General features: G+C 34.1%; 1 non-coding gene across 1 annotated transcript; it reads right to left on the bottom strand.

The window, feature by feature from the left end:
* Positions 1 to 20151: 20151 nt before the first annotated feature.
* On the bottom strand, positions 20152 to 20258 carry LOC113601184 (U6 spliceosomal RNA). The gene has a single exon (XR_003422340.1). It is a non-coding gene; the product is annotated as a U6 spliceosomal RNA (small nuclear RNA).
* Between the last annotated feature and the right edge of the window lie 554 nt (positions 20259 to 20812).

The following is a 20812-nucleotide window of genomic DNA, read 5'->3' as shown; positions in this document are numbered from 1 at the left end:
TTGACATAATAATAAAATAGCATGAAAATGTATACTGATATTCTTGTCATGCAAAAACTTCTGGAGGTTCCTATTCTTGAAAAGGATAGACATTTATTAACAACATCAATAGGCTCAAACCAGTGCCTACAATTGACTTAAATTTGTGGGAGCAAATGAAACAGAGTCATCAATATTTATTAATCTACCATTAATCTACAAGATGCCTCAGTCTTTTCCACTTATAAAACTAAAAAACAATATATAAAATATGTGACAGGAATAATCTCACATGCATTTTTGAAATCTTTGTGGAAGTACAAATTCTTAATATATCTCCAGACATGAAGCATTTTAATTTATTATTTCTGTAGTAAATTGGACCTCTAAAACTTTCCATTTAGACCATCCTATTAGCATAGGACTTCTACCACAGGGTGGAAGCTAACATAGGATTTAGCCACTTGAATCCAAAGCAATGGCAAGAGCTGAAGAAATAATCACAGTATTTTAAAAGTGAACTGCTCCCAACACGAAGTGAGTTTTGTTAGAATATCTTTTATTATCTGGTGCCCATAAACTCCCACTCAGATTGGCAGTTCAACGTGATAGTTTAGGGTTCATAGGAACTAATGTTAGTTCAGAGTCAGCATTTAATCCTCTTTGAAAAGTTTGGCTATTTTTCTCCATTGTTCAACTGTATACATTAAATATTGTTATAATAATTATTTAGGAGAAAGAAGGTTCCGAAACACGTCGTGATGAAAAGTCAGTCCTTTGAATCATTCTGCCTGGATATGAATTCAAATTTCATCATCTTCTAATAATATAATATGACCTTGTCTAAGTAAACTAACCTCTTTCAGCTTGAGTTACCTTGTCAATATAGTGAATATGTCAATATCACCTGACCAACAGAGATTTTTCAATTAATTGAAATGATCTATAGGGGCACCAGGGTGGCTCAGTTGGTTAAGCAGCTGACTCAATTTTAGCTCAGGTTATGATCTCATGGTTTGTGAGATGGAAGCTTGCTTTGTGCTCTGTGCTGATAGCATGGAGCCGGCTAGGGATTCTCTCTTTCTCCCTCTCTCAATGCCCCTCCTCCGCTCATGCATGCATGTGCTCAGGCTTGCTCTCTCTTTCTCTCTCAAAATAAATAAACTTAAAAAATGATCTGTACAGCTAACATACTATGTGACACAGAATAAAGACTCAATACACGCCAGCAGTAATAGTAATGGTCATTAATAATAATATGAAAATGTGATATCGACACTGAGTCTTAGTTAAAAGATCCCCCCTTCATGTATGCATTCCATTGACATCATCCACTTTCATCAAAAAGCTAATCCCCTTTCTTTGCTAATCTCTTTGTCTTCACATCTTTTATTATAAATAATCAAGCAGTTTCATTTTCTACTTTTGGAAATGGATTTTTATGGAAGATGACAATTGAACTGCAATTCTTTTAAACACATGTTTCTCTATTGTGAATGAAAGAATATATTTAGTGTGCAGTTCTTCTGGGTCAAAGATGGAGCTATTTCTTCTTCATCTAAATTTAACGTTTTTGGTCCAATCTGTCTCTTCTCAGCCCCCACAACCAAAATGTAATTTTGTCTTTCATTATAGGCATTGTTAACAATTTCATTTAATCCCAACATTGTATTTATCTTGGATTTTGCTCTACCTCTAAAATGTAGTGGGCTAATTTTAGGACTGTACTGAAGGGTTGAAATGTGTTATTTCTAAATTTCCTCTTACAGCAAATTTTCATGAATAACAGAATTTAGTATTCCTTCTCCATTATCTGGTTATAACCACTATTACAATACAGTATTCTTAGAAAAGTCTTTACATTTTAAAATCTGTTATATAAAGTCTCCAAAAAGTGATATAAATACACACTGTTTCAAGTTACTAACTGAAATCTACCTGAGATGACCTAGTTTTGTCATATTCTTAGTTTTAAAAAGGTAATATCTATAAATTTTGATCTTATGTAGAAATTACTGTAATATTCACCTACGTATAGACATTCTACTCTAAATATACTTCCAAATGGTCTTGTGAATGCTACACATATACGTAGGATTGTGTAAGCCGCACATCTTTCTGTGTAGAGGGAAATGCCTCTTTTCTCTCCATTTTCCCTTTTCCCATTCTTTTGGTCAACATCTCATATATTTAAACCTATAATCAGAGAATTTTCTGCTGCCAACACATCTGCGAGGAACAGTTGAAATATGCAAGAACTATCCAAATTCAAATGCAATTCAAAAGCAAGTCAAGGGGACTACTCAGAATGTGAACATGAGTCATTAGAAAAAACATAAAAACCTTAATTTAGGCAATTATTCATTATTAGGTATCTATAAAAATAATATTTAAGAGAACAATCCCAATAATTTTTCAAAAATAGTACTGTGGCAAACACGTACAGATGCTTTATATTACACTGACATTGCAGTTTGGTGGAGGAAAGGATGGCTACCTTACTTACATCATATACAAATACACACATATGTGCACACACACACACACACACACACACACACATAATGACTGCATGACACCAATTGTTTATGCTTAAAAAGCAAAACTTTAAAACTTTTTTTGTGGGGTCCAACAAGGGGATTGAACTACTACTCTGAGATCAAGACCTGAGCTGAGATAAAGAGTCAGACACTAAACTAACTCAGCCATACAAGCACCCCCAAACTTTAAAACTTCTACCACACAATATAGAGTAATATGTTTATCATATTGAAGTATCTTAGAATTTCTTAAGATAGTGCGACATAAAGGAAAATATCTTACATACAAGTACATTTGAAATGGAATACTTCTATACATTAAAAGTCATCCTGCAGGGGCACATGGGTGGCTCAGTCAGTTGAGTGTCCATCTCTTGATTTTGGCTCAGGTCATGATTTCACAGTTGTGAGATCAAGTCCCACATCAGGCTCCATGCTGGGCGTAGAGCCTACTTAAGATTCTCTCTCTCTCTCCCTCTCCCTCTGCCCCTTCCTGCTCACACTCCCTGTCTCAAAAAGAAAGTCATCCTACAATGCAAATAGAAGATATTTTCAATATGGAAACTTTTTTTAATGTTTATTTATTTTGAGAGAGAGAGAGAGAGAGAGAGGGAGGGAGAGAACAAGCAAGCTGGAGAGAGGCACAAAGAGAGGGAGAGAGATAATCCCAAGCAGACTCCTGCAGATCATGATGCTGGGCTCGAACTCACAAAAAATGAGATCATGACCTGAGCCTAAATCCAAAGTTGGACACTTAATGAACTGACCCACTCAGGTGCCCTTAAATATGGAAACTTCTAAAGATAAGAAACTAAAATATATGAACTTCCCTACACATTAAAATGTACAATAAAGCCACAATATGCAATTCATAATGAATTTGAGAAAGAAATGAAGTAGTAAAAAATCATAAAATGTTGCTGAACCTTACTAGAAATAAGAAAGATGCATATTAATACCGCAACAAAGTACCACAACATACTTACTACTTGACTTCTGCAAATAGTAATGAAGCTTAAGTGTTTAATTATTGTTCCTTTCTTTTAAAATCTAATTTGTGCTCAGCTTACCATCTAGCAAACTATCTAGATACATTTGTTTATTTGTTTTAGTCACTGCGTTGAGCCTACTCCTGAAGGATATAAACTTATATGATTGTGATCAGAAAAAATACTCTTGATATCAGCTCAGGTCCTAATCTCTCAGTTTGTGAGATCAAGCGCTGCATTGGGCTCTGCACTGAAAGCACAGAATCTGCTTGGGATTCTCTCTCTCCCACACTCTCTCTCCCTAGCCTGTTCATACTCTCTCTCTCAAAATAAATAAATAAATATTAAAAAAAGAAAAGAAAAAATACTCATTGCAAAGTTCATGAAATTTTTCAAGATTCATTATCTGATCCATTAAACAGTCTTTCTTGGTTAATCATCTATGTACACTTTAAAATAATGTATGTTTTGTAGTGGTTGTGAATATTGTATTATAAAAATGATTTATGTCAATTTGGTCGATAGTCTTCAAATCTATGCCCTTGTTTGTTTATTTATTTGGCAAATACTTTAATGCATATTATTATGTTCATATTTTATAATATGAAATCAATACAATGTTTTGCAGTTTATTAAGAACATTTTAATTTATAGGTTTCAAATAACTCAGTTTACCTACAAATGAGAGAGAATAAGGAGGTGGAAGTAAGCTTTTGTCCTCTGGGTTCACTCATGCAGCTACATATCATTAGTCTATAGGCTTAGGGCTGGGCCCTGCTGCATTTATTTATTCTCGGTCTAGTAGTTTCAGAAATTACTGAGAAAGTGATATTAAAGTCTCCAGCTGTGACTATAAATTAGTCTATTTCTCCATTTAGATTTATCAAATTTTGTCTATTTTTAAAGGTCTGATATTATGTACAAATGTATTTAAGACTATTATATTTTTCTGGTGAATCAAATCTTTGCCATTATGAAACGACCTTCTTTGTCTCTGATAACACTCTTTACAGCCACACCAGCTTTCTTCTGCTTTCTCTTCGCATGATATGTTTTCCCCATACTTTTAGCATTTTTGTTTTGAGACATAATAAAATTAGGTTTGCTCTTTTATTCAGCCTGACAACCTTTGTCTTTTTTTTCTTTCTTGGAGTACTTAATACATTTACACTTATGTAACCACAATATAATTGTTTTTTTGTTGTTCTATTTCTTTTTAAATCCATTTTTTCCTTATAATTATTTCCTTTGAATTATTTAAATATATTTATCATTCTGTTTAGATTTGTTTCTATTTTTCTATCCCAACCTTTGGCCAAAGACATTTTAACCATTGACCATAAAATTAGGTATATCACCATTGAGACTATGTCTACTCTTTCCTTTCCACCTGCACAGCTTCCACTTCTTTTCCACCTGAGCAATAAATTTCAGCTACTTCAGCAGTCCACATCTCCAACCTCTTCAGTTTACATGTCACCTTCCTCAAGCAAAAGGTTGGGATGTCAGGGTGGCTTGCACTATTTGTTTTCCTTTTCTTAAGGCCAAAGTCTTAAAAAGAATTTTTTTTAAGTTTATTTATTGAGAGAGAGAGAGAGAGAGAGAGAGAGAGAAGTGAGAGGAGTAGAGAGAGAGGGACAGAGCCAGATACAGGGCTAGACCCCACACATGATCTGAGCCAAAACAAAGAGCCAGACACTAACCAACTGAGTTACATAGGCACTCCAAAGACTTTTGTTTATAGAGTTTTTTTAAGTTTATTTATTTATTTTGAGAGACAGAGAGACACAGAGAGAGAGAGGGAGAATCCCAAGAAGGGTCCACACTGCCAACACAGAGCCCGATGCAGTGCTCAAACTTGTGAACTGTGAGATCATGCCCTGAGCCAAAATGAAGAGTTGGACGCTTACCAGACTGAGCGACTCAGGCACTCCAGGACCAAAGACTTTTACTTCTCTTTATATGATTGCTTGAAAACAATTAAACCATGTATTTTGTCCAGTTTCACGGACAGATGTTTATAGCAACAGGGCAGGTCAAGTACAAGTTACTATGTTATGGCTGGAAGAAAAATGTTCTAGAACCTACTTTTAGAAGGATATTAATTATCAGTAGAAGAGGTTCTGACCCTACCCTGAAACCCAGATATTCACTGTAATTATTCCAAGGGTGGGTTTGACAGGGGGGTGGATGGTGGGGAGGAGGCCTGCCAGTTTCCATACAAACTTTTTTTTTTTTTTTTTGCACCAAAGATACTCCTATCCCGTGGAGTATGTGCTACTGTTCGGTAAAAATCAGATGGCAGGGGCGCCTGGGTAGCTCAGTCAGTTAAGCTTCCAACTTCAGCTCAGGTCATGATCTCACCATTAGTGAGTTTGAGCCCCACGTTAGGCTCTGTGCTGACAGCTCAGAGCCTGGCTCCTGCTTCGGATTCTGTCTCCCTCTCTGTGTCCCTTCCCCACTTTTGCTCTGTCTCTCAAAAACAAATAAAAACATTAAAAAAAAAAAAAAAGAACATGGTGGGATATCTTTCATCACAACTAAGATTTTCTGCAGAAACCTTTCTTTTTTTTTTTGCTTTTTTTTTTTTTTTTTTTTTTTTTTGCTTTCAGGTCACACTGAAGAGTACACAGTCCTTAAGTAATCCAGTAAAGGGATCATGAGAGGATGCCCATATATAGGAAATGTCACTGAAACCAAAGGACACCCATAAATTCTGTGTCTCCTCCTATAGGATGGGAGGTATAAGTGTAGCATCCTGTCTGTCATTTTAATTGAATATGTACTTTATTTAACTTTAACATAATCAATATTCTTAAGATTATTCATTCCAACCCTCTGTTTGCTTTTTATTTTTGGTTCCATTTTCTCATTCTGTCTTGTTTGCTTATTAGATCAATTATATTTCATATTCCACTTTACCTGTTCTATTTGTATTTCAGATAAAATTTTTTGTTTTATTCATTAATATTTTGTGGGTTGGCCAGGGGATTAAATATTCATGCTGTCATCCCATCTATGAATATTATATCACTTGCAATATAACGTAGAATATAACCCCCTGATATTCCATTACAACTTGGCCTCTCCTTCTTTTGTGACCCTGACATTTCTATTGATTTCAAAGAAACTATTTCCATTTCAGCATCCCTATCATCATCTCTGAGATACAGAGCATGAGCACTATAAGAATGTTGCATTCTCCTTACAAAATCATTAGTTTAAAAGCTGGTGAGAAGTTCATTTAGGAATATTTTTAGATGGCTAAGAGAGCTCTATATAATATTTCCATTCCAACACTCTCATCTCTCTGGGACATCATCTATTTTATGCCAGGGAGAAGCTGACATTTCAAGCTCATTAACTATATGCCATCACTGAGTCCAAGTTCACTTTATCTTTAGCAGATTATTAAAACTATTTGGCCTTCAACCAAGATATTGAAATTCTAATCCCTTGTAACCACTTCCATATTAATACAATAATCCTACTGAACCTTGATTTTTCATCCTTGATATAACATCTTTAGCATATAATCTTATGTGTACTCTCTACTGACATTGTCCGGTTAGAACTTTCTACTCTTTCAGTGTGTAGTTTTCACCTCCATGAGCGTTCCTTGTAATTCCCATGTGAACTATGTTGAATGCCATAGACTGAATGTCTGTGCCCCTCCCATTCATATGTTGAAATCCTAAACAAAATGTGGTAGTATTCGGAAATAGACCTTTGGGAGATAATTAGGTCACAGGGCAGAATCATCATGAATGAGATTAGTGCCATTATAAAAGAGACCTCTTGCACTTTCTACCATGTGAGCATCCAACGAGAAAAAAAGGAGAAGGGGTTCCTTCAGCAGAATCTGACCATGCTGGTACCATAATCTCAAACTTCCAGTCTCCAGAACTCTGAGAAATACGTTTCTGTTGTTTATAAGCCACATAGACTTTGATGCTTTGTTATAGCAGCCCAAATCGACTAAAACATTGGGTATCCAACTTAATGCATGGAAACAGATGAAACACGTGCTGGTAGGATGTATCTTAAGGAGAATCAGCATCACTGCCTTGAGTATAATGCTTAAAAGATTTAAGGTAGACAAAAATAATTTCTTTAGATAAGTTTGAAAGAACTTCCTCCCATAGTTACAGAATTTGAGTTAGATTTATGGTTATAATTTCTTTGTTTCATCCATATCTACTCTGATGCCTCTATCCCATACTTTATCATACCACTCCTTCCCCACTAGTATACTTCCTTATCTTGGGAAACCAGGGAAGGGTGAGCATTTATTTTGCACTGAATATATGGAACCCTCAGAATAATTCCACATGTAAATTTTGGTCACCATCACACCTTCTAGCTGCAAGAGGAGAAAGTAGAATGTGAAAAATCATCTGCCTAATGTCTTAATGTTCAGACACAGAAATGCATTAGTTATGTACATATGCATTTGTGAGAACTCATTGACATGCAACAACACTTCAGAGCCAAATAACTAAGAAAATACAGTCTAAATGAGCAAATACCTGTAGAGTCCCCACTCTGTTACTCTGGAAGAAGGCAATAACTACCATTTAGTCATGAATGTATATGGTAAATTCATAGAATTTATGGGAATAATATAATCCAAAATCAGGAAAGTGGTTTAATAGTAAGAGGAAAGAAAAGAATAACATTGGAGTTAGAAACACTAGTTGTTTTAGGTGCATTTATATTTCATATTTCATATTTTAAGTGATGTATTAGTTTCCTATCACTGCTGTAGTTACAACAAATTTAGTGGCTTAACACAATACAAATGCATTCTCTTATAGTTCTGGAGGTCTTTAGTCTAAGAAAGATGTGGGCTGTGCTATGTTTCTTTCAGGGGTTGCAGGGGAAGAATTTATTTCCTTCACTTTTACAGCTTTTAGATATCTTCTAAATGCATTTCTTGGTCATGACCCTTCTTCTATCATCTAAGTGTATCACTCCAGCCTCTGCTTCTATTGTCCCATCTCCTTCTTCTGCTTTTGTTGTTCTTGCCCCTTATATAGGCCATTCTTATTATATCAAACACACCTGGATAATCCAGGATAACTGTCCTACCTCAAGATTTTTTACTTAATTTCATCTGTAAAAGTCCCTTTTATTATAATAGTAAGATAACACAGTCTTACTTACTGAACACATTTTTACTATGTAAGATAACACATGGGAATTAGCATATAGATATTTAGGGGGGCCTATTTTTTGGCCTATCACAATTGGTGTGATCTTTATATATAATTACCTGATCTTGTTATATACCTTCATTACACTGTAACCATAGAGATGTCTTTAAAGGAAAATCTATAAATCAATGATAGCTTTGAAAGAATCCTAAAAAAAAATGAAGAAAGGAAAATAGAAACTAGCATAGTAATATTGATCATGCTGATGTTCAATTAACTCTATCAGATAAATTGTAGTATATACAATATGTAGCTAATTGAAATTAATTTAATTAATTTGCTAAAATTTAACATAAGCAGACTAAACATGATGGCATCTTATAAGAATTCCACCGTTGCCCTAGGGAAATTATCCAAAAAATTATCCAAATCAAGTAATGAAATGAAACCAAAAACTCCATTTTCAGGACAAGTGAGAACAAGCAACTATTCAAGCATTAAAAATTGGTGTGAGGGCAATTTAACTGAGTGTTAAATGAACTTTGGCTTCCTGAATAAAGCACAATTAGTCATGATATATTAAACTTTTTCCAAATATTGCTGGATGCTGTTTGCTAACATTTAATTGGAGGTGTTATATCTATGTTCTTGAATTATATTAAGCTATAGTTAACTTCTTATAGAGTCTTTGATTTGAAAAGCAAGGAATGCTGACCTAAAAATATCGAGCTGGGCAGCTTTCCTTCCACTTTAATTTTTGGGAAGGTTGTGGGTAGAACTGGTATTATTTCTTTCTTGAGTATTTGCAAGAATGCACAAAGGGAAGACAATATGAAGTAATACATGGAGAAGGACATATGGAAATGGGGGATTGGGCTGATGAATTTAGAAGCCAAAGAAGACCAAAGATTTCCAGCAAACTACTAAAAGCTAGCAAGAGTTAAGGAAAGATCCCCTTACAGTTTCAGAGGGAACACCATCCTGCAATACACCTTGATTTTAAATTTCTAGCCTCCAGAACTAGTAAATTTCTGTTGTTTGGAATCACTCCCAGTTTATGGTACTGTTACAATAACCCTAGAAAACTAATACAGAAGGCAAATGATAAAAAAAATGAAAGGAAATATGAAAGGAAAGGAAAGCAGTAATATGTTCAAAAGTGGTGCATAATTATCCAAAGAGGAAGTAGAAATATCTCTTAATTATATAAAATAATATGATCAATTTCATTCACAGTAGGACAAATGCAAACTAAAATTGCATTCCATCCCATTTTTTTACTTTCCAGATTGGCAAAAACCTTAATATATCATAGCATGCTTAGTTGGCAAGCATATAGGGAAATAGGCATTCTCGTGGATTCTTGGAGGAAGTTTATAACACAAATCCATAGATATCATCTATGGCAATCTGTGCCACCAAAAAAAATAAATAAATAAAAAAAAATAAAAAGGCCAAACACTTTGATCAAGAAATTCCACTTCCAAGAATTTATTCTACAGCTCTTCTGCACAGATAAAAATGAGTTACTTGCAAATTTTTTGTTTCCAGAAAAATACTGGAAATTATTTTAATGCCTATCAATAGAGGATTTGCTTAATGAGCCACTGTAAATCCTCAAAATGGCATAAGAAAACTCCATATGTATTGAATATAAAATGCTCTCCTAGATTCATATTTAAGAGAAAAAAGCAAGATTGGAATAATGTGGATGGTTTATTATCATTCATATTAAAAATAAGAAAATAGCAGTTTCTACATTTGTAAATATGTTTGTATATATATGTGTATATATATATGTTTTATTATATATGTATAAAACTTTTCCATAAGAAAAAAACATTAATGATATTTTTGGCCTACATTAATTTGTGTGGTTGAGGGAGAAGAATATGAAAAAGAATTTTGCTTTATCATTTTGTACATTTCAAATTTTGAATATTAATTTTGCTTCCTGAATAAATAAAAATTTAGAGAAAAATAAGATTTGATATAATTCAACACAATTTTATTAAGCATCATATCACGTAGAGTTATTTGGTTTAATTTTATTAGTGTAACAAATACTTAAATGGTACTCTCGCTATGCCAGTTACTGTTCTAAGACTTGTGGACTCTTGTGAGTCTGGTGATCGGCAGTCTACCAGAGTCACACAGTGTAGGGATGGGCATTTATCCAAATTGATGTTGAGAATTTGAAAATAAGAGACATTTGTTACTAGCAGCTAATAAGTAGGAGGGATACTGGTTTATTTTAAAGGATTACAAAAGTGATTAAAGTCCAATTTTTACCTTGAAGTTCTCACAACCTAATTTATTACTGAAGTGAACATTTATAACCTTAATTAGCAATGGCTGCTCTATTCAGATTCTTTTGCTAGGTCTAACTTGTGAAATTGTGGCCTTTGTTTATCTACTTACAGTAAATTATTAATGTTCAAATTTTGCTGGTTTTGTGAGTCCTCAAGCAACTAATATCTCTGGTGTTATATGTAGTTACCATTGCATAAGATTATAGCTGATATTTCTTGATGAGATTCTTGTGTGTTTATATGTTTTGTTGAAAAGCATTGATGGCTGTATTCTGGACTACTTTTTTCAAAGGTATTCACATAGTAAGAGGACTTGGAAGTTAGAGATACTGTCTTCTGGAAGAAGAAGATGGAAGGATGGAAGGCAGATGGTTTTCTAACCAGGATTATAAAGACAGTATCTTCCTTCAGAGCAAAGGTTGGACAGACAGTTACCCCCTTATAAACAACTACCCCCTTATAACACTGGGGTTTCTTTTGACCAGGATTCCTCACCTGTGACACAAACCACCATGTGTGCAGCATACAGTAGGCCTTCTGCATCTTCCACTATGGGAGCTAGGGGACAAGAGAAAACAGAAGCAAATATTAAGTTCAGACCACCTGCCATGCTGTGACTCCTGAGTCACCAGTCTTCTGCTAACATCTATGAAACTGTGGCAAGCTAAACTGTTTGAAAAAATTTTTTTTAGTTGTTTCTAAAGAACTACTCCTGCATTTTGTTTGTTTTAGCAAGAGTACTTCTGGATACCAGATATAGACTTCTATTATGACAAATAATTATACACTTTACTTATTTTTCTAACAAAGGATCTAGGCAAACCTTAAAATTTTGTGTATAGTCATAAAAATATTAGAGATGCACATACTACACGTTAATACTTATTACTTCAAAAAATCATGCAATATCTTTAAAAAGAAATAACATGATTGATGAACTGTACATATGCCTATCTTTCATATGCTTAAGCAACTAATTTAATTTGAAAAAAAATGGGTTTAAAGTCACAGAAACATTTTTGCTTTCCAATCATTTATTAAAAAATTTATAATGCTAAGATTACCGGATTCACTGTATGGATTCTTATTCATAAGTCAATTTGTGAATAAGAATAAAATCATTAAGCTAGTGTGCTTATAATGATGTAATAAATCAAAGCCATGTGTATGTATACACATGGTAAATATATAATTTGGGTGAATCTGTATATTTAAAATATTTGCTGGTTTTAAGAAAGAATGTATGTTTCATAATGGAATTCAGCTGTATGCTATAGGAGTTGCAATATATTTTGTTTCTAAGACCTCTGCTTTTAAGAACTAATCTAAGAATATAATTAAAAACAAATAATGATTTAAATAAAGTATTATATATCTGCAACAGGAAAAATTATATAAATTCTGTATATCTCACAATTAAAATATTATAAAAATATACATATTTTAATATCTGATTCTATTGACTAGTATCAGTACTCAATTATGTGTGGTTTTTTCAATTTTTCTATCTCATTTCATTATGCTTGCATATTGTTTGTATTAATAAAAACAAAACAAAAATAAAAAAATTATCTCCTGCAAGTCTAGAACATAATATATACATAATTTTTATAATTTATAGAACAAAGATAATCCTTGGCTAATTTAATTTCTTGTTATAGAAATAGGCAGAGAACTGATAATACTTTAAAACTTCCTAGAAGTATCTAAGAATATAATGAATTCAAATAGGATGAAACAGCCTCAAACTTACATGAAAAAAGTTGACTTATCTGATGGAGTTTATGTTTCTGTGTCTACCTTGCTCAAAGGTAATCTGAGCAAATCTCTATAGCAAGTCTCCCTAAAAATAGGGATACCAATTAGTATATTTTTCAGCCTCATCAAACTGGATGTTAAGAAAATCATAAGTATTTGCCTCCATGCAGAGAAAGGAAGAGAGAATAGCCTGAAGTTAATCCACTTAAGTCTACAAATCCATCATTATATAGTTTCATTTTATGTTATTGGAAGTAGAATGTAATACGCTGAGACTAGAAAATTTAGACTTTTAAAACCTTTATAAATGAAGTAGTGGGAAAAAACTGCCATTTATTTTTCCCAGGTTTATTGAGGTATGATGGACAAATAAAAATTGTGTACATTTAAGGTGTTCAACATGATGATTTGATATTCTTATACATATTGAAATAAATACCAGAGTCAAGGTAATTAACATATCCCACATCCATCACTTCACATAGGTACCTGTGTGGATTTGGGGTGGGGGATGAGAACGCTTAAGGTTTATTCTCAGCAAACTTCAGATACACAATATAGTATTAACTGTAGTCTCCAGGCCATACATCAGATCCCTGGAACTTATTTTATAACCACCACTTAAATTTGAAAGCAGGTTTTTTGTGTTTTTTTTTTTTTTTTTTTGAGACAGAGAGCATGAACGGGGGAGGGCCAGAGAGAGGGAGACACAGAATCTGAAACAGGCTCCAGGCTCTAAGCTGTCAGCACAGAGTGCAACGCGGGGCTCGAACTCACGAACCACGAGATCACGACCTGAGCTGGTCAGACGCTTAACCGACTGAGCCACCCAGGCGCCCCTGAAAGCAGGTTTTATCTCTATACTATAAGTAACACACTTCAATTTATTGTAGACAATTCTTTGTTTTAGAAAATTATCAGAATGGATTCTTTAACCATGGAATGTCTATTCATCAGGTATGAATTTACCCTTAATATAAATCTGAGGGGGAAAATATGAAACAACAGTCTCAGAAATTCTAGGCTTTAGCATCCAGTTGACAAAGTATGGCATGGATGTGCAGAAAGCCTTTTTCTAAGTAATTCTTTACTGAAACCAAAGCATCTTGTACCTTGAAGTAGATCACATGAGAAGAACCATGGTCTGGGAGACAGGGTGAGTTTGTCATGGCATCAAGAAATGATGGCAGGAAGAAACAAAATAAATGGAATATAACAGGAAAAAATGGTAGAAAATGCTTGCTAAATTGGATATCGATATAATGGGATTGTTTGTGAACCCTGAAGTGTCTGTTGAGTAAAACTCTAGGGTATTATGTAAGAGCAAGGGGTAAAGGTTTAGTTAATCTACGTTAGTAGAGTCTTTCATAGTATCTTTTTATTTTATTTTACTTATTTATTTTAAAGTTTATTTATTTTGAGATGGAGAGAGAGAGAGAGGGCATGTGTGCTGGGAGGGGCAGAGAGAGGAGGGAGAGAGAATCCCAAGCAGGCTCCCCACTGTCAGCACAGAACCAGATGCAGGGCTCAAACTCACAAACCATGAGATCATGACTTGAGCCAAAAATTGAGAGCTAGACGCTCAACAGACTGAGCCACCCAGGTGCCCCACTATCTTTTTATTTTAAAATCTGTACGAACAACTTTAGACTTAAATAAAGTAGACAGAATAGTATTATGAATTTAAATATATCCATCATCTAGATTCAACACCCATGGATATTTCTCTCTCTTTCTTCCCCCTCCCTCCCTCTTTTTCCCCCCCTAAAGTGTCTCAAAAATGATTTCTCAGACATCTTGACTTTTTGGAAATATCAAGATCCATCCCTTAGAGATTTAGATTCAATTGATCTGATCAGCGACAATGGGCAGTGATATATATTTTAAAATCTCCTCACATAATTCTAATATTTAACCAGAGTCAGAGTAGTACCCCAATTTTTATCTGTTGTGTGAAGACAGTATTGGATCTGAATTAAGGAGACCTAGGTTCTAGTGTTGAATAATATTTCTATGAAATTAAATAAATTAAATGACACTTTCCAGCAAGTACTTCATATTTTGGAGGATACATTTCTTTGGATATATATATAAAAAAAGGATGTCTAATACATGGCCCTTGTAATACTCTACACCTTTAAAATTATGATAGTTTTAATCTATGAAGTAAGATCAAAGAACAGTTCCATTTCACAGAGGTTTAATTTCCAGGAACTAAAAAACAAAGAAACGCAATACCCTCTACAATATATTTTGTTAAATTCTCATTACATAATGTGTGACTATTTAGGTACTAACTGAAAATAGCAAATATGTTTTCAAATTTTAGGAATACTTTCTCATTATTTCAGTGTATTAAAATGAAAACTTATTTTGTTCTTGTAAAGTGAAACACATGAACGTCTAGAAGTTTCTTTTTTTAAACTTTTTTTTCTTTAATAACCTTGTTATTTAAAAACACTGCCCTTGGGGCGCCTGGGTGGCTCAGTCGGTTAAGTGTCTGGCTTCAGCTCAGGTCACGATCTCGCGGTCCGCGAGTTCGAGCCCCGTGTCGGGCTCTGGGCTGATGGCTCAGACCCTGGAGCCTGCTTCCGATTCTGTGTCTCCCTCTCTCTCTGCCCCTCCCCCGTTCATGCTGTGTCTCTCTCTGTCTCAAAAATAAATAAATGTTAAAAAAATTATTTTTAAAAATAAAAAAAATAATAAAAAATAAAAACACTGCCCTTGTTTTAAAAAAACCTGCCCTGTTTTCCATCTCTCAAATAATTCTAAGTGCTTTACAAATATTAACTCAACTAACTCTTTGAGCACCTCTACAAGGCAGGTATTCTTATCTGCATTTTACAGATAAAAATTCTAAGTCTCAAAGAATTTAATTAACTTGCCCAACATCACACTTCTGGTAAAGAGGACATCTTGACTAATACAGGATTGCCAATTTTGGTAATAATATTTTAACTGTTAAAGTTTCAAATTATATACTATATCATCAGTGGTTTGGTCAAAAGAGTACATATATTTTTTCAAATTGTAAATTTATGAGCATAAGAAAACGATCTGGATATTATGCTAATCAGTATTAGAATTATCATTCTTATTTTATCTTAATATATATTTATTCTGTGGATATAAAATATGTATAATTAAGTTAGAAGTAAGTTACTAAATAAAAATTTCTGGAACACTGTGATCTTCTAACTGCAAAAGATATATCCTTAGAAGTAGATATATATTTTAAAAATTATTTAATAAGAATAATTATCATAATAAATATAGATCTTCTCCAAATATCCTTATTTGAGTTCTAACCATAACAAAGTCAGCATTGTACAAAGTCTCACCAGTAATTCAAAATGACTGAATTCCAAACTAATAATGGACTTCAAAAAGAGCATGTTCTCCACGTAGGAGAAAATGTCGTTAGTTAATATGTTAACCATGAAGAACACTTTTTGTTAACACAAAGTCCTTTATTACTCCCTTGTTAGAACAAGGGAATTTTGAGTCAGAGAATACCACACGGGAACTGATCTTTTCAGAATGTTTCAGTATAAGCTGATTTGAGACTTTCAAATTACAAGTTTTTTTTTTTTTTTTAAAGAAGATATTTTTCATTAGCTTGCTTGGTTCTAAGTTAATTCTTTATTTCTTCATATGGCTTTAAAGCTTTTATTCTGCCTTTTTAGAAAAAAATTTCAGATAGCTATTTAATTGTGTGTAAGTGACAAAAATTTCTAAGTGTATTTAGTTAACAAGCTACATTTAGTTGCCTAGAATGTAGTGAATAGTTTATTTTAAAATAATCAGGTCAAAGAGTAAAGAAAAAAAAATCAGTGATGACATATGTTACCTGAGTACCTTTACAGGGATACAGGTCTTTAAAGCCACTAATGGAGGATACTCAGTTTAACAAAACCTCTGCCAACTTCTTAGACTGTTAGGACAGCATTTTCTGTACAGTATTTCCTCATGTTAGACTCATTTGTAGAGGGAATCCTGCTGCTATGCTTCCCTCTAGAATCCTTGACCTTTTATTGAACTTCAGAGAGTTACTGCCATCAAATGCCTATTGCTATTTAGAACAAAGCATAGAGAGGACACAAGTATGGATCAAGGGAACTCCAAATATGGTATTTCACAATTATATCCGAAGTGAGCTGAAACAATGTAAAATAGCAATTTTATTTTAATAGAGAATATTGTTAGAGAAATTATATTAATTCTGTAATTACACAGTAGTATCATCTATGTGCTTTGTGCTTTAAAAATAAAATCGGAATTATAATATTCACAAAAGCAAAGATAGCCATTCTAGTAAGTATTAGGAATATAAAAAGACATTTGAAGCTGACCTTGTGTTAAGGAAACACTCTCAGATTTGAGAGTTCTGCTCAGCAAGTTTCCTTGTACCTTGATTTAGTGCTCTTAAGAGATCTGTGACTAGTGGATTGCTCACCACAAGACTCCCTAATTTGTTCCAAATTATCACAATTAAGGAAGGAGCTTTAAAGCTTCCATCATTACACAAAGGCTGCATTTGGTCTCATAGTATTCTGCTTTGGCATTATAATTAGATAGTTTTAGGGTGTTTCATTCCCTTTGAAAAATTAAAACTGGAGTAATTGGTCAAGAATTGCAAACCTATATTTAAGACATTATTCTACTCTTGGGTTATCAGAGTTTAGTAATTGTGTCACAAAATTTAAAATAACAATTATTGCATTTCTAAATGGAAACAGCTGATCATAGAACACATTCTATGCTTTAAGTTGAACATAAATCAAACACTAAATAGTATTTATAAATAATTTTTAAAACATAGATTTAGAGAGCAAAGAATGGAAAATTCATCAATAACTTTTAAATGCTTGTTAGTTTATCTCAGAAAATACTCGATCAATAACTGCACCTGAAAGAATTTGTATTAAGAAAATGATCAGAGCAGTACACAGAGGGTGTTCAACATTATGTACAAAATGCTCATAAAAGCCTTATTTATAATATGCAAATTGTAGAAATCTAAATGTGCAAAAACAGGTAAATGAAGTTGAATGAACTGTATTACAAAATGCTATAGAGACAATATAAAAACAGTAACAATTCAGACTTTGAAGAATATTTTACAGAATAAGAGTTTGCTTCTGTATTTCAAAGGTAGTACAGTATTATCCTAATTAAAAATATTAAATATTAAATTTATTTTTTTAATATATGAAATTTATTGTCAAATTGGTTTCCATACAACACCCAGTGCTCATCCTAAAAGATGCTCTATTCAATACCCATCACCTACCCTCCCCACCCTCCCATCCCCCATCAACCCTCAGTTTGTTCTCAGTTTTTAAGAGTCTCTTATGCTTTGGCTCTCTCCCACTCTAACCTCTTCTTTTTTTTTTCCTTCCCCTCCCCCATGGGTTTCTGCTAAGTTTCTCAGGATCCACATAAAAGTGAAAACATATGGTATCTGTCTTTCTCTGTATGGCTTACTTCACTTAGCATCACACTCTCCAGTTCCATCCCTTTGCTACAAAGGGCCATATTTCATTCTTTCTCATTGCCACGTAGTACTCCATTGTGTATATAAGCCACAATTTCTTTATCCATTCGTCAGTTGATGGACATTTAGGCTCTTTCCATAATTTGGCTATTGTCGAAAGTGCTGCTATAAACATTGGGCTACAAGTGCCCTTATGCATCAGTACTCCTGTATCCCTTGGGTAAATTCCTAGCAGTGCTACTGCTGGGTCATAGGGTAGGTCTATTTTTAATTTTGGGGGGAACCTCCACACTGTTTTCCAGAGTGGCTGCACCAGTTTGCATTCCCACCAACAGTGCAAGAGGGTTCCCGTTTCTCCACATCCTTGCCAGCATCTATAGTTTCCTGATTTGTTCATTTTGGCCACTCTGACTGGCGTGAGGTGATATCTGAGTGTGGTTTTGATTTGTATTTCCCTGATGAGGAGCGACGTTGAGCATCTTTTCATGTGCCTGTTGGCCAACTGGATGTCTTCTTTAGAGAAGTGTCTATTCATGTTTTCTGCCCATTTCTTCACTGGATTATTTGTTTTTCAGGTGTGGAGTTTGGTGAGCTCTTTATAGATTTTGGATACTAGCCCTTTGTCCAATATGTCATTTGCAAATATCTTTTCCCATTCCGTTGGTTGCCTTTTAGTTTTGTTGATTGTTTCCTTTGCTGTGCAGAAGCTTTTTATCTTCATGAGGTCCCAATAGTTCATTTTTGCTTTTAAGTCCCTTGCCTTTGGGGATGTGTCAAGTAAGAAATTGTTGCGGCTGAGGTCAGAGAGGTCTTTTCCTGGTTTCTCCTCTAGGGTTTTGATGGTTTCCTGTCTCACATTCAGGTCCTTTATCCATTTTGAGTTTATTTTTGTGAATGGTGTAAGAAAGTGGTCTAGTTTCATTCGTCTGCATGTTACTGTCCAGTTCTCCCAGCACCATTTGTTAAAGAGACTGTCTTTTTTCCATTGGATGTTCTTTCCTGCTTTGTCACAGATGAGTTGGCCATACTTTTGTGGGTCTAGTTCTGGGGTTTCTATTCTATTCCATTGGTCTATGTGTCTGTTTTGTGCCAATACCATGCTGTCTTGATGATTACAGCTTTGTAGTAGAGGCTAAAGTCTGAGATTGTGATGCCTCCTGCTTTGGTCTTCTTCAAAATTACTTTGGCTATTCGGGAGCCTTTTGTGGTTCCATATGAATTTTAGGATTGCTTGTTCTAGCTTTGAGAAGAATGCTGGAGCAATTTTGATTGGGATTGCATTGACTGTGTAGATAGCTTTGGGTAGTATTGACATTTTAACAATATTTATTCTTCCAATCCATGAGCACGGAATGTTTTTCCATTTCTTTATATCTTCTTCAATTTCCTTCATAAGCTTTCTATAGCTTTCAGCATACAGATCTTTTACATCTTTGGTTAGATTTATCCCTAGGCATTTTATGCTTCTTGGTACAGTTGTGAATGGGATCAGTTTCTTTATTTCTCTTTCTGTTGCTTCATTATTAGTGTATAAGAATGCAACTGATTTCTGTACATTGATTTTGTATCCTGCAACTTTGCTGAATTCATGTATCAGTTCTAGCAGACTTTTGGTGGAGTCTATTGGATTTTCCATGTATAATATCATGTCATCTGCAAAAAGTGAAAGCTTGACTTAATCTTTGCCAATTTTGATGCCTTTGATGACTTTGATGCCTTGCAACACTATGTTAAACAACAGCGGTGAGAGTGGACATCCCTATCGTGTTCCTGATCTCAGGGGGAAAGCTCTTACTTTTTCCCCATTGAGGATGATATTAGCTGTGGGCTTTTCATAAATGGCTTTTATGATCTTTAAGTATGTTCCTTCTATCCCGACTTTCTCAAGGGTTTTTATTAAGAAAGGATGATGAATTTTGTAAAAATATGAAACGCTTCACGAATTTGTGTGTCATCGTTGCACAGGGGCCATGCTAATCTTCTCTGTATCGTTCCAATTTTAGTATATGTGCTGCTTAAGCGGGCACTTAAATTTAATACATTTATAGAAACGTAAAAGAAACAGAAAAATGATGAACAATTTCTTTGCATTGTGTGATTAATGGATTTTTTTTTGTTTTTAGTCTATTTCTTTTCTTCTCTCTCCAAATCTTCAATTAATATTCTTCAATAATTTAAAAATATGAAACTATAAAATGTAGTTTACATTTTACCTTCTCTATATATATTGTTTTTAAACATAAAAAGAAAAATGGGGTGCCTGTGTGGTCAGTTAGTTGAACATCCAACTCTTAATTTTGGCTCAGGTCATGATCTCACAGTTTTTGAGGCTGAGCCACAGGTCATGCCCCCTGCTAACCCTGCTCTCTGCTCCTCTCCCACCCATGCTCTCTGTCACTCTCAAAAATGAACTGACAAACAAGCAAACAAACAAACAAAAAGAAAAGTGCTGGGTTTACACACTAAAAACTTCAATCTATGATTGTTTATATTTATATAAGCAGTCACACCTTTTAGTTTTTAGTGCCTTACTCCTCATATGTTTATGCCACATTTACATTTAGATATTGTCCTCAACTTA

Source organism: Acinonyx jubatus, chromosome A1, assembly GCF_027475565.1.
Source record: "Acinonyx jubatus isolate Ajub_Pintada_27869175 chromosome A1, VMU_Ajub_asm_v1.0, whole genome shotgun sequence".
Taxonomy (NCBI): domain Eukaryota; kingdom Metazoa; phylum Chordata; class Mammalia; order Carnivora; family Felidae; genus Acinonyx; species Acinonyx jubatus.
This window is presented reverse-complemented; position numbering and strand designations above follow the sequence as displayed.